Source organism: Gossypium arboreum, chromosome 3 (genome assembly GCF_025698485.1).
Source record: "Gossypium arboreum isolate Shixiya-1 chromosome 3, ASM2569848v2, whole genome shotgun sequence".
Classification (NCBI taxonomy): domain Eukaryota; kingdom Viridiplantae; phylum Streptophyta; class Magnoliopsida; order Malvales; family Malvaceae; genus Gossypium; species Gossypium arboreum.
The window spans coordinates 10,052,807-10,068,887 of NC_069072.1; the positions used below are offsets into that span (position 1 = coordinate 10,052,807).

The following is a 16,081-nucleotide window of genomic DNA, read 5'->3' on the forward strand; positions in this document are numbered from 1 at the left end:
GGGGTCACACGTCCAAGCCACTCACCCGTATGCCAGGCCGTGTGAAAAATCCTGAGCATTCTATTTTAAATTTTAAAGATACAGTGGACACACGGCCAAACCACATGCCTATGTGCTAGGCCGTGTGTCACACACCGCTGAGACACACACCCGTGTCTCTGCCCGTGTGGACGAAAATAGACCATTTTCAAGGCCACTTTTCTCACCCAATTAGTTTTCCACCTACATAAACACTTTAACACATACACAAGCCAATCTAAGACATTTAAACCAAGCCAAAAAAAAAAATCTTTTAAACCAAGCCAAAAAAAAATCAAGTCTTAAGTATGACATATTACTTCATAAATCCATATATCCAAACTTACCTATTTGACCAAAAATACATTTAGACATACTTATGAAATTTACTATCAATTGTCCATATTTAACACTCATATCAAGCATGACATTATCTCATATATATATATATATATAGATCAAAACACATTCATTATAGGCCATAACAATGGCCAATTACAACTAAAACATTTATATGCCAACATTGGCTATTTAATCCTATGCATGCCATTGTAACCAAAAATTAATTTACTATTTATTCTGAAATGAGTCGATGGATAGTGTGATATGTCTCCGACCAGCTTCCAACCTTAATGAGCTTTCGAGCTACTATAAAACAGAGAAAATAAAACAAAATAAGCATTTAATGCTTAGTAAGTTCGTATAATAGGAAATAAACTTACCATTCATTTACATTTAAGGTAAACATACAAAATACATTCAAGCAATTTGGATAATAGCCTAAACACAAACTTCATCAACATGTTAGTCATGTATTTCATGTGAATATCAAGAATCAAGGATAAGCTCATCAAATATCAAATTTTCATGTGATTTTAGGTGTATACAGGTAATATCTCATTCAAAATTTACCTTAACTTATTTCAGAACTTTGTTCGTTAAACTATTTAAAATATCAATGAATACACAGTAATACACAAGAAGTGTATAAATCTATAATCCATCAATTCATATTCGAGAGTGCTCATTAAAACACATAATCAGGAAGCCCTCTCTCGAGCCATATAACAAGAAGCTCATGTGAGCCATATAACGGGAAGCTTATCCAGGCTATATAACAAGAAGCTCATACGAGTCATAATTGGGAAGCTCATACGAGCCAGTAACGGGTAGCTTCGAAGAGTCATTAAACATGAAGCTCCAGATAGCCATGTATCGGGAAGTTCAAGCGAGCCATATCGGGAAGCTCTGGAGAGCCATTAATCAAGAAGCTCACAAAAAGCCTTTAATCGAGAAGCTCACGAATAGTCTTTAATCGGGAAGCTCACGAAGAGCCATATAACGGGACGCTCATAATAGCTGCAACATGTCCATAACACATGCAGGATCACAACTGATCGGGATGCTCCGAAAAGTTATTAACGAGAAGCTCGTAAGAACCATATAACGGGAAGCTTAAGAGGGCTAATAATGGGACACTCTTTGGAGCTGTGGTGTGTTCACAACATATGTAGGACCACAACCAATACGAGAAATCTTGTATCCATCGAATTTCATTTATTTAATCAAGACTTGATATTTGTTAAGCATTTTGGGATATAATATTAATTTCATATTCATAGCAACAACACAATTACATACACAACATTGAATTCAAGCATATAAATATACACAATTTAGTTACACGAACTTACTTCAACAATGTTCGTAAACTTGTATCAAACTAATCCGCTATTTTTTATTTACCTCGATTTAGCTCCGCATTTGGTCTATCCGGATCTATACAAGTAAATTTAGCTCAATTTAATAAAATTCATATTCAATTCAATCCAATTCACATCTTAGGCAAAATCACTATTTTTCCTATATTTTTGATTAATTACAATTTCATCCTTAGGCTCGGAAAATAAAATTCATGCAATTTAATCATTATTCCAAGTCTAGCTGAATTTCATATGTCACAATAACAGGCCGTGTTTTTCATAAAATTTAGAATTTTTTCATGAATTTTGCATCTTTACAATTTAATCCCTAAATTATAATTTCATTAAAAGTCACTTTACAAAAGTTGTTTATCTATCAACAACCTTTCATTTTCTACCATCAAACTTCATAACTCATGCATACTCATCCATGGAAAAACCCTAGTACTTTGATAACTTTACAAATTAATCCCTGAGATAGCTAGATTAAGTTATTACGACATCGGAAACATAAAAATTACTAAAAAACGGGACTTGAATACTCACCTAATTGAGCCAAATAAGCTTGCTACCTTCAAGCTCTTCTGATTAGGGTTTCCATGTAAAAATATTTGATCCTCCTTTATTTAATCATTTATCATTTATTATTATTTTTACTTTCCAATTTAGTTATTTTCTTTATTTAATTTTCCATGGATGATTAAGCATACTTATCTACTAACTCCTCTTAATGGTCTATTTGCTATATAAAGGCCTCCAATTTTGACTTCCATGGCTATTTGATACTTATAGCTACTAGAACTCAACTTTTGCATTTCATGCAATTTGGTCCTTTTATCAAATTAGACATGTAATCGGTAAAATTATCTAAACAAAATTTTTATACAATATTCCTAACATAATGCAGACCATGCAATAATATTAAATTAATTTCCCTTACGAACTCGGATTTGTGGTCCTGAAACCACTATTCCGATTTCACTAAAAATGGGTTGTTACATTGGGGACGTTTGGAGACGTTGAGAGTCAATTAGAGCTATTGTTACAATTAATTCGAGCATTAATTACAGACTGTAGACCACTTGTATTGATACAAGTGGACTTGTATCGGTAGTAATCTTCAAAATTATGACTGTTGGAGCTTGATGTATCAGTAAAAGTCTGAGGGCTTCAACCGTTCAGACTTGCATCAATAGTTGTATTGGTAGAAGGTGTTAGGAAATCTAAAAATTGCTTACTGACTTATTTGTATCAGTAAAAGTCCTCCTAAGTATCAGTAGAAATCTAAGACTTTGCTTGGAATGCTCTATAACTTACTTCTACCGATAGAACTCCTCCCAAGTATCGATACAACTAGGGATTTATCAATAGAAGAGCTCCCAAGTATCGATAGAAGTCTAAATGATTTCTTGATGTGCTCTCTGTCTTGGTTCTACTGATACTTCTATACACTTCTATTGGTAGAAGTGTCCCAAAGTTGTAAATTTTGACTTGAATTAGTATTTTTCAAAAACATCTTATAAAATTTATCATTTGATGAATTTGTAAAAACTTAAAAATAATTTTACAAAAGCTTATTACAATTGATTGCAAATTTGATTAAGGAGAATTTATCATAACTTTATTATATCAAAACTTTTGAAAAACTACGGCTAACAATCCTCCATTTTTAAATATAACAAAATCATTGAAAAAATTTGCTAACTCCTCCTTACTCAAACATTATTTTCAAGTTAAGCTTCCTCAAAATATTTGATGAAGACATTTTACAAAAGTTATGAATTGATTTTTAACTCTAATAGTGAAAGCATTTTTAGAATTAGTTGAAAAACTATTATTTTATGTTTTAATCCATATAGCTTGTATAAAGATATTTTCACTTGTAAATTTTACTTTTTCTTCTCCCCATTTTGTAATACAAAAAAGAATTATACATTTGAAAAAGTAAGGGAGATTTAAAAGAGTAGATAGACCATGAGAAAAGGATATAAAATATAATAAAATAATACAAATAAGCACATGGAAATGAGAAAGAAATGAAGTAAAAACACATGATACAACCAAAGCATATTAGCAAATAAGAGGCACCCAAAAGATCATGCGTCAAACAATAAAAACATAGAAAATATCATCCAAAGTAGAAATAAAAGAAGACAAAAGCAAGTTAAGTAGCAAATATCCCAATCAAACAACTAGGAAAGTTTTAAGCCAATAAAATAAATTAGGCGTCCGGAGGCAAAGGGAATCAAGAGGCAAGATCGAGATGCGCTCATCCAAAATATTGTACCAATTACTAACATAGGTTGTTAATGCATCAAAATAAGCATTAACACACAATGACAACTCATGTACCGCATCAAGAAGAACGAGGATATGAGGGGATGAAAGAGGTGCCAAAGCAAGAATATTCATTTGTTGAGGAGCATCTTCTTCTTACATGTCTTTCCCCTGATGACCAGCGACTACTTGTTGAGCTTGATGAGTCCACTCAGGATTGCAAATTCATTCGTCATCACATTTGATCCAACCACAACTATGAGCTACTAACATATCGAGATAGGAAGAAATGGCTCGACTGAGGTTAACATTAATGTTTAACTTAAGGGCTCGAAAATATGAGAGAGGAGAGTTTTGTTGCTAAACACCGGAAGACAGACAATCTCGACAATGTTAAGAAAAATGATTGAGACAAAGTTAAGGTGATGGTTTGTACGAAATCAATGCCACATCCAATCATCTGAATTACGAAATCTGAAGTGCTTGTTGGTAGGAGACACTATCCAAGTAAAAATAAGGTGGAGGATCCTATCGTGCAAGTTGAGGTCACCTACATAGTTGTGAGGGGTAATAAGGTCGTGAGGGAATAAATCAAGATTGTTTTCATCGCCCTTGTTTGGGATGGGGAGATGTCTTCTAAGGGAAAAGATAAAGATCTCAACCTCTTCACCCATGACATAAGAAGTGACAAAAATGACAGTTCAACCATCGCCTCCATATGATAAAGTATAAGAATAGTCATCCAATTATTTAATTCATTCTATTTTGGTCACTCAATTATTATTATTATTATTATTATTTTGTTTTAGTCACGCAACTTTTCAAATTTAAATATTTTAGTCATTCTTCCATTAGTTATCTAACATAATTCCAACGTGAGCTTTGTTTTATTAGCCTAATAATAAATTTTTCCTCTAATATTTTCATATACAATCAATTTAATCTTAAATCTAAAAATTCAACAAATTTAGCTCTTAATGTTTACAAGATTTGTCACTTTATTCCTAATTATAAAATTATAAAAATTTAAAGAATCTTAAAATTTTTTAAAAAATAAATGTAATTTTAAAATTTTAAAAAGTAAATCTAAAAATATTTTTAAGATTTGTACCCAAAATGACTTTCCAGATTATCTTTCACTTTGTTCTTTCTTTCATTTAATTGAAGAAGTTTGAAATATCAAATGCTATAACCTTGACTTGCAATCTCTCTCCAATGTTTGAGCTAGAAATGATAAAGGCACGAGAGCACTAAAGTCTTAAACCGGTACTATATCTGTAGCAAAGAATAAGGCCATTAGTGTTGATGTCGTCAACCTAACCATTTTTTTGGGTTTATAAATTTGTTAATCTTAAGCATCTTTTTGGGTTTTAATTAGACATTTGAGACAAATAATACAACAAAGTAAAAAGGGGAGTAAATCAAAAGAGATTAAATAAAAAATAACTTTAATTTTAGGTTTTTCATATGTTTGGTTGATGAGAAAATAAGCATTGTTTATGAGAAAAGTAAATATAAGTTATAAAAAAAAGCAAATATAAATTTTAAAATTTTTAAAAGCAAATATAAAATTATTTTAATATATTTTATAAAATTTTGTAAGCATTGAAAGTTAAATTTGTTTGATTTTTAGATTTGGGATCAAATTGATAAATTGTGTAAATATTGAACAACTAAATTAACAATAAGAGTGACTAAAATATTAAATTTCAAAAATTAAGTAATTAAATAAAAAAATTATAGTTGAAGGTTCAAAATAGAACGAACCACTTAGGTAATGACTATTCTTGTACTTTATCCTTTAAAAAATGAAAAACACATTTGTTAAATATAAATAAAAAAGTTTTAAATAAACTAAATATCAAATTTAATATTTGAAAACAGTTTGAAAATTTTATTTTGCACTTATAAAAGTCTGATATAGTATCAATGTATTTAAAATACAAAACCAAGTAATTTAGTGAAAACAAATTTTCACATTTCTAAAATTTTCACATATTCTCATATTTCAAAAATTATTTTAAAATTTTCAACCAAATACATTTCTTTCGATATTTTTCATTTTGTAAAAAAATGAAAATGACTTTTATTTCTTAAAACCAAACGAAACTTAATTTTTCAAAATAAAATATTAATCTAACAACTTTTTTATAACCAAATATATTCTCATTCATTTTACATTTTGAAATCAATTTTATTTGAATAGAAGAAGATATTCAAATAAAACACTCTTAACAATAATCAGACTGCATTTCAATTATTTTCCTTTAAATTTTTTCAATCTCACAATAGTATCATTTAGAGCTGTTTGGATAGGCCCCTTCAGATAGGTGTTTACCTTTAGTGCGGTACGTTTAGTTTTTTTATTTTACATTACAGTATCACTAAAATATCTAATCTCACCGCCCGTTATTTTTACACTAACTGTAGATAGACGCTCATCCATCTAAAAATGCCCTAAAATTTGAATTTAATCTTATATTCATGGAAAAAAATCCGCTTCCATTTTCTACCGCAATTTGTTAAAGTTAATTTTACAACAGTTCTAATTTAGTGGTGAGCAAAATTCAATTTGATTAGAAAAAATAAAAAAAAATTTAAATTTTGAGTCAATCGAATATAGTTATTCGAATTATTCAAGTCAACTCGAATAAGAAATTTTAGATTTCAAGTTCGAGTCGAGTTGAATTTTTAGAAGTCGCATAACTCGAATAATTCAAATAACAAATTAATATAAATACCATTTTGGTCCCTACTAATTTTGAAAATGAGTAAATTGGTCTCTTTCTTAACAAAATTTAAAAAAAATTAAAGTAATTTTCAAATTTTAAAAATAAATTTTAAAATTCAAAATATTTATAAAAATTCTAAAATTTGTATTTAAAAAATCTAAAAATATATAAAATTTTATAAAATAATAATTTTAAAATTTAAATAAGTGATTAATGATTTAAGTTTATCATACTAAAATATCTTATTTTTTATTATTTCGCTTTAAATTTTTTTCAAATATATATTGTTTCAAATTTATATGTTCTAACATGGAAATAATTATATTGTACAAGATTTTAATTTAACATTATTAATTTATCTAATTTAACTCGAACAGTTTCACTCAAATCGATCGAACACTCACTCCTAATTCAAGTTATCCGAAAACCTAAATAAGAAAATGTAAAACTACATCGTTTTAATAAATGTTTACCTTTTTTAAAGTTAAAAGACAAAACTACGTTATTTTAATAAATATTTACACATTAGTCTTACTTTTTTTTTCAAATTGCCCCACTCTCATTTTTTCCTTTTCTCAAATTTAATTTAAAAACTTGTATTTTGTCTACTAATAAAATAATCGGTCCATGTAAACAGAACATTAAATATAAATAATAAAATTCGTTAATTTGACTCGACTCAACTCAAAATTTTTTGACTTTAATTCGAAAAATTTTAAATTAGTTCAATTACTAAAATAAAATTTATTAAACTCAACTAACTCAAAATTTTTTAACTCGATTCGAGTTTTAAAAACTCATCCTCAATACTAATTTATGTCCATTGATATTATTTAACTAACAAGCATCCTAGTTCTATGATCTATCCTATCGTCAAAGATATCACATACGGCATATCGCATATGGCATCAGTAGCTCTTTTTATTTATTTATGGAAAGCATCTATAGCGGTCGATTTCTTTGAGAACACAGTGACAAAATAATAAACACCCAATATTACATACCTTGCGATTGATGGAGACATCTCTGTCCAAGAATTAATACACCTCAAATAAATTACATATAAAAAAAGAGCAAAAATAAAAAGCTTTCAGCAAATAATATGGTTTATTTTTTGGGTAAATTTAACCCTTATTTTTTTAAAAAAATTTAACCATTAACCTTATAAAAGAATTAAATTATTATTTTATTTAATAAAAATATTAACTAAAATATTAAATTTCTAAACATGCATCTTAAATGACAATCCAACATGTAATTATTCTTGCTAATTTTTTGAATTTTTATAAACTCTTTTTTTATAATTTATAATTTATTATATTTTTAAGATTATTTGTTAATGTGTTATGTCAATATAAAAATATACATGAATTATTATGTAGTATCGTTATAAAAATTAATTAAATTAATTTTTAGTCAACAGTTTTATAAGAAAAACAATTTTTTTTGAAAATATTTTGGACAAATTTAGCTTAAAAGATAAAAATATATATATCAAAATAACTAAAGATGTAAATATTGAGAGTAAAAGGAAAAGCAAACCTGAAAAAGGGTAGGGAAGGGGAGCAACGGTTGGAAATGAAGGGTATGGGAGGTGTTGGGAAGAATTGTGCCTTGAAAAAACACAAACCTGCCCATACCCCCCATACCTATTACTCCCAACACCACTGTCTCCCTTTCCCTCTTCCTGCTTTTTATTCACTCAACCCCAAGTATTTATTGGATGAGAGACACAAGGGACAGAGAGAAGCAGCGCAAATGTTTGGAATGGGCGGAGCTGGCAAAATCAACTTCATTGCATATATTATTACAAATACAATATATGGGAAAGAGGAAGGGAGCGTTTTGCCAACCCACCCATCTCCAAAAACTTCCATCACACGTCTCTACCCCTCTCTCTCACATCGGATTGGTGAGCAAGGGCTTTGGCACTGAATATATAAAGGGAGAGACGAAAACGAGCGAGAAGAGGAGAAAAGCAAAGACATTGGTTGTCTTTCTTTTTGCGTAGAAACCGCGTTGGGTTGAAGTCACGTGGAAAAAGCAAATGAAAGTGAAAAAGAAGGGTACTGCAGGGTTGTTTGCAGCTTAAGTTTTGAATGCGAGAAAAGCTTTCAACGTAAAAGACCATTAACTCACCCACCACCCCACTTTGCTTTTCTTTTTCGCCTTTATTTAACAATATTAAATTAGAGTGAATCATTATCATTTAATTTTCACAGTTTTTTTTTATTTTTGACATTGAAAGTAACAAAAATTGCAAAAAGGGCACCACCGTTATAAATCATTTTCATTTTGGTTTTTCGTAGTTAATTTGGGGTTAGATAATACTATTATACACTTATTTTACTCACTCAATTTTAATAAATTTTAATTTTTTATTATTCATTTTATCTCTTTAATTTCCTTTAATAACCTCGCTTTTATAAAGAAAAACTTGAGTTTTATATAAAAAATTCATTTTATCTGTTTATTTTCCTTTCTTTTCTTTTTAAGAATTAATTTTAAGTTTTTAATTTTGGGGTTTAAAAGAAAATTGTCTGAGTTTTATACGAAAAACTTTTGATCCTTTAAAAAAACATTTTATCTTTTAATTTCCTATATTTTTCCAAAATAATTTAGTTTTTCAGTAAAAAACTTGTATTTTTATATGAGAAATTGATGTTTGTACAAGAAATTAAATTATATGGAAAAATTTGGATTTTATCTCTGCAATTGAATAACTCAATTTCATATAAAAGTTATGAAAACTTACTAAAATTGAGTGATTAAAATGAATATACAATAATACTGTTTAACCCCAAATTAATTGTAGGCGATCAAAATGAAAATGATTTATAATGGAAATGTTCTTTTACAATTTTTAAAATTTTGTGTCCAAATAAAATTTATGAAAATTGGATAATCAATTCTATAGTTTACCCAACAAATTAATGGCGTAAATGTTTTTAGAATAAAGATATTAATAAGATACGTAAATTACACAACTCCCGAGGTTTTAGAACAGACAAACTGGTCCGCCTTGCAATTAAAGTGATTCCTTTTCTCGTATTTCTAAATCGTTTGAAGGCAAACAAATAACAAAATTAAAAAAAAAAAAAGTAATCTTAAAAATAAAATATAATTATATAATCATTTTGTTTAAATCACAAATTATCTAATACTATAGATAAAAGAGAATATATATAGGTGAGTTTTAATTTTTGAGATGATATTATTAGAAACCACAATTATGAATTTAGAACATGGATTATAAAATGAACTTAATTATAAATTATTTGTGTCTTAATTATATATGTTCGGTTGGTCCCTTCACTAGCTCGTTGAAATCATAAATGAATTGCGTGAAGAATCAAATGAATGAAAATAATGAAGTTAGAGAAATAAGTCGTATTTAATAAAAGACTATGTTTTCTTCGTATTCAATAAAAGACTATGTTTTCTTACTTGGTGAAAATGACTTGAGAATTAATTTAAGATTTTTAAATTATTATTTAATTAATTATAATCACATAATTGGAATTCGAAAATTAAATTAAATTAATCAATCATTATGAATTCATTGAATATAAAAATCAAATATAATTTAGGAAGCATATATAATTGAATTTAATAAAAGAGAGGCCCAAATCCCCTCCAATTACATGCGAAGAGTGGCAACCCTAATGTTACTATCTAGAGTGTGCCACTCCCTCTCCTTAGTTGAACTAGGGTAGTGTTTTCTATTAAATGAATATTATTTGTGTTATTCTTATTTAACCAAGATTCTCTTATCTTTATCTCTAAATAGATACATTTGGTAAAGGAAAATATACTTCATTCATATATTGTTATTCTGTCGAAAAATATGAAGAATTTATTCCTAAACATAAATTCTACTTTTCAGAATAATAAACTTTTTCGTTTTATAGAGAAGTTGTTTTCTCACTTCTTGTTTTATGTTTGATTCATGTTGCTCAAGCCCAAAGTTGATCCAATTCAAGGTACGAGGACAATGGAAAAAGCTCTTTGATTGAAATCCAAGAACAATTCAAATCCATCTCTCATAAAGCACAAATACTTTTTAATAAAAATTTATTACTTTAAATATCACAAACCAACTCGATTTAAAAAAAAAAATAATAAACATTTTTTAACAAACACTTTGGAGATAGAAAATCATCATCATGGTTTTGCCTTTAAAAAACCACTTCTTTATGTCTCGAATTGACCCAACTCGCTAGGCCACATTAAAAAGACATATCCAATGGATGAGTTCCTCTTGATAACTACAAGTATTCTACTGGTCAAACCCATAGAAAAATGTATGCAAATGATTTCATCTATTTACTCAAATTACTAATTAACTAAGTTATTAATATAAATAAAAAGACAATAAAATAATAAAGATATCAACGCAAGTAAATATCCAAATAACAATTGAACAAAATACACCAAATCACTATGGTAGTGGTAAGGATGTCCTTTAATTTATGACCAACATAATCTTGGATTAATGACTCTGAATACATCTCTAGATTTAATAGTTCCAGTGACATTGTTATTACTTTCCCCAACGCCCTAAGTAGTTTAATAGTTTGTCCAACTTTTACTTAGTGCAATGTGATTCTTATTTGGTTGTTTTTCTCAAGACTAACTACATCATTAACGTAAAATTAGATTTCTCTTTTAAATAAGTTGTCATTTAAAATTAATTTATGAGCACGAATAAAATAAAGTAAACAGTAAATGATGAAATATTGAATAGAAGTAATGCTTGCATGCTTGCTCCAACACTTGGCTTTAGACATGGCTCATCTCAATCATCAAAATTCCATGATGGAAACTTGATAATCTCATTGTCTTGCTTGGCAGAGATGTGAGACCGATTTATGCTTATGCTCCTGGGGTTTCTTTTCTCTCAACCTTTCAGATATGTTTCTTCCATCTTGGTTTTTCAAGTTTTGAAAGGTTTTAAATCGATTGTTTGGTTTACTATATTATGTTTAAATTTAAAACTTAATCTCTAAATTTTAATTTTAACGTAATTTAATATTTTAAATTTTATGTAGGACCTTAAATATTTCATTCTGATTAAAATATTGACACACATTTAAATATATAGTTTTTACTCTCTTTTTATGAGATTATATACTAATGATCAATTTTCAATTTTAATCACTATATTGAAATTTATTCTCCATACTTTAAATTTGTCATAAACTAACATGATTAGTTAATTCATTATTCTATTCTAATAAAAGGTTGACATAAATTTTAAAATTACCAATATTAGTAAAATTCTTGTTAAATTCAAGTATTGACTTGTTATAAAGACTTTTAATGCACAATATTGAAATTAAATTTAAAATAAATTAAGAGTATAAAATATTTTAATATTTAATTTGAATAAAGATTTAGTCTACTACTTTCTCATTTATTAATATAAAGTATGTGTAGAATTCATTTTGAACTCATTTATTAGGGCCCAGTTTGGCAATATGTTTGGTAGTGGAAAAGTGATTTTTGAGGTTAAAAGTGCTAAAAAAAAAAACATTTCAACTAAACGCAAAAGTTAAGAGTTTAACACCTTTTCATTCAATGGTAAATTATTCTTTTATTTAATTAAATATAATACTTATTCAATAGAATTATCATTATTTCTCAATTATTTATCTTCTCATAATAGTTATTCTTTGATATCATTAAAGAATGACTATTTCATGTAACATTGAATAATAAAATAAAATTAATTTTCAAATTAATCCTATAAAACTTAGACTCAGAATATATAAAAATAAAATATATGAAATATTTTAATATAATCATTTTATATTAAATTATATTAAAATATGTTTAATAATAATTCTATTAAAATTTAATAACAATAATCATCTACTTTAAAAATATTTTATTAAGGGTACTTTGGTCATTTCAATTTTTTTCCTTATGCTATTACAACATCTATTCCATTCAACTAAATACAAGAATAATCTTTAATACTTCTATATCATTCCATTTAACCAAATAATTAAATTACTAATTATAATTCTATTTCATTACTATTCAATTCCAATGAACCAAAAGTGCCGTAAATATTTTTAGTTTTTGGGTTTGGAGTACAAATTATCAAAATATCTTTATTTGTATTAACTATTTAAATTATATTTAAAATTTTAGATTAAATTATATCTCATGTAATATTATATTAAATTATTTAAATATTATTTATTATTGTATTTAAATTTTAAAATATTTCATGTGCAATTAAACTTACAAGTTACTTATTAATTATTAAAAAAGTATTTAAAAATATATTTTACATATAATTATATTAGAATAATTAATTATTCTCTAAATTTATTTTAAAATCAACATTTTAACTTTTGACAGCTTTCTCAGTTTTTTGAACCCATCGGCAATAAGCATTCTCAACCCCGTCAGCAGTCTCAAGTAGCCCTAAATTGAAAAAAATATTGGAGTGGAGTAAAGAAACGAAGGTAGTGAAATATTTACACTACTAGAAACTGTGTTTTTCCCGATCAAAATTTAAAAAAAAAAAATCCATTGATTTAGAAGTAACCATCATCCATCTTATCCTAGTGCATCCAGTGACCCAATCAACAGCAACACTCGTTTTATCAGTGGACAAAAGAAGCATCAACACATAAAACAAAAGATAACCCTTTTAGCAGAGGTCGCCCAGAACAGAAAATCCTTGGCTAAGGCTTCAGCCACTACAATAGATTCAATTCTTACTAGTAACTTTCGTTATCAAGAACTATGGTTGCAACTCCTGCCATTTCTCGTTTGGGAACAAGGGAAAGCTGTTAATTTTGATTATAGCTTGTGGTATAGTTATATAAGAGCACACTCTGTCAAATAGTGAAACAAAGGAATACTGTGTAGCAACGACAGATCCAAAGCTTCCACCGTTCCCAGACAAATTTGTTACTATAATTAGCTTAAAATTTCAGATATCAAAAAGATTCTTAAACCATACTCAACTATCTTGACAAAATTTCGTCTTCTAACAAAAATCATGAATTAATCGATCTTCAAAAGGGGAGAGTGAATCTGAAATCAAGGATAAAATACATCTGCATATCATCTCCGTGTCACAATAACGATTTCTCAACTGTACTCACAGGAAATCCATGGAAGATGACTTATATTTACATTAAAGATCAGAGAAAGGAAAAAAAAACAAAATATAACAAGTGTGTGCTGAAAGAGCAACAAACAGATCTGTTTACATATAGAAACGAAGAACGAGAAGAATAGATAAGATTTTCCAATTGAACTTACCAAGCGAAGGTGCAGGCATGAAATGAAAGAAAGAAGAAAGAAAATGGAGAAGAAGAACTAGAAATCAGTGGAATGGGGGGCATAGGAAAGATCTGGTTTGATCTCTTTGTGTGTGTGTGTGTGTGTACATATAAAAAAGAGAAGAGAAATGATCTTTCCTCGCACCCCACTTCCAAAAATTTCCAGAAACTCTCTCTCCGTTTCCACCTTCACCGGCCTAAGCCTTTGTTTTCCCTTTCTTCAGGGAGCCTCCTAGGCATTTTAAGCTACCTTATAAATAGGTGCTCATACCAATCGCCTATGCTTTTCCTTTGTACGCTGACGAAAGCCCTAGTTCTTATGTATAACCCTCAAAACATAAAACTATCGAGTGCGGGACCGGCTGTAATTGGTAACAGATGAGCGTGGCAAAATTAGTGAAAAATGCTACTTTTTTAAAAACTTTAAAGATTTAGGAATCTTTTACATTATTTAAGAAAATAAACTGTTTTTAGAGTTAGAAGCTCACGTGATAAAAACCGTACATAAAAAATTTTAGGTTCGAATCTCCTCCCATATTTTTTTCTAATGACAATTTTTTAAAAATTTAATTAATGTTTTTAATTATTAAGCATGCTATTCTCAAATTATTAATTAATAAACATGTCTTTAATTTTTAAAACATAAAATATATTTAATATAATGTTATATAATTTATTTTCATTATTTACTTACGCATTTATTATTTTGTCTATATAAATAAAGAAGTTTTTAATTAAAACTTAAAAACATGTTTTTAATTAAAATTTAAAATAACATATTTATAAATTAAAACATTGATTAACATTAAGAACAAAAGCTTGAATCATTTATTTTAAAAAAAAAGAAGAAGAAAAAAACAAACATGGGAGGAGATTCAAACTTAGAACCCAAGAGTAAAAAGTGCAAGCATTTAACCAACAAATAAAAAAAGCTAAATTGTTAAAAACACCTTCACGAAACACACTTTTTGCCAAGTCAGCTTCTGACACTCAAAATCAATTCAATAATAAAAAAAAAGGGTCATGAGTTTTGTTTTTAAGTAATTTGGCTAAAGTTACAATCACGACTTGCTAACCACTTTCAATATTTTTAAATTTTAAAATTTGTAGTATTTGTTAGGGTTAAATTTCAAAATTATTTATGAATTTTGATTTAGTGTGTATTGTTATACATTAAATTTAATTTTGTATAATTTTTAAATGATATTTTAATTTTATTTAATTTTCATAAACTATTTATATCTTTTTGATATAATACTATTTTGTATTTACATATTACATATATAAATAATTGATATATTCATTTATTTAAACACGTATAATTGAATTAAAATCATAATTTAATTAAAATTTATATATTAAATTACATATTAGATCAAAATTTATGTATAATTTTAATATTTATTCCTATTTATTATTATATGTTTTGAGATAAATTATTTTTGTTTTTGGGTTAAAAGTTCTTCATTTCATCGAAAAAACAGAAACATTACATCCCTAGGCAAAATGTAAAACCAATCACATGGGCATAATCCCACATCTTTGTTTTTCTTGCAACCCAGTCGACTGTCCATTTACAAGCTCGCAGAACATATGAAAAAGACACCCAAAAATTCTCATTAAAAAAACGAAAGGGACTCTTTAGAAACAATAGCAAACTCCCCTCCTGCAATTTCCTTTCCCAGGAAACAATTGATAATGGTAGAGTACTTAACATATTCAGTGATAATGTCACTCCAACCTTGTTGCCAATCAAACTACCATTGCCTTTAAAGAGATAAAACGATAATTGCAAGAACAAGGGAGCAATGATATAAGCAGTGGCACAGCTAGTGAACGTCGAGAGTGTAACTACGATAAATAAAAATGAAATAGCTGACCCAATTTAAATTTTTTTATGCCTGTAAGGTCTTTCTTAAAGAGGTAGTTCATCTACTAAATTCATACAATAAGTAATTTATATCTTAACACACCTCGTTTTAGTAATTTTACCTTTATACTTAAAGATCTATAAGTTTTTCTCTTGAAAACTTAAGGCTAAAAA

At 27.6% G+C, this 16,081-nt stretch overlaps 2 long non-coding RNA genes across 5 annotated transcripts; both read right to left on the minus strand.

The window, feature by feature from the left end:
• Window positions 1–395: 395 nt before the first annotated feature.
• LOC128290259 (uncharacterized) lies at window positions 396–8,873 on the minus strand. 3 transcript variants are annotated; one of them, XR_008279941.1, is made up of 3 exons: window positions 8,273–8,741; window positions 7,735–7,756; window positions 396–666 (listed from the first exon to the last, which is right to left on the minus strand). It is a non-coding gene; the product is annotated as an uncharacterized LOC128290259 (long non-coding RNA). The 3 variants fall into 3 exon arrangements; XR_008279940.1 differs by lacking the exon at window positions 7,735–7,756 and having other exon boundaries at window positions 8,273–8,873; XR_008279942.1 differs by lacking the exon at window positions 396–666 and having other exon boundaries at window positions 7,352–7,756; window positions 8,273–8,873.
• A 4,183-nt stretch (window positions 8,874–13,056) lies between these two features.
• Window positions 13,057–14,418, minus strand: LOC128290260 (uncharacterized). Of its 2 annotated transcripts, none has more exons than XR_008279943.1 (2): window positions 14,018–14,418; window positions 13,057–13,168 (listed from the first exon to the last, which is right to left on the minus strand). It is a non-coding gene; the product is annotated as an uncharacterized LOC128290260 (long non-coding RNA). The 2 variants fall into 2 exon arrangements; XR_008279944.1 differs by lacking the exon at window positions 13,057–13,168 and adding an exon at window positions 13,242–13,505.
• Between the last annotated feature and the right edge of the window lie 1,663 nt (window positions 14,419–16,081).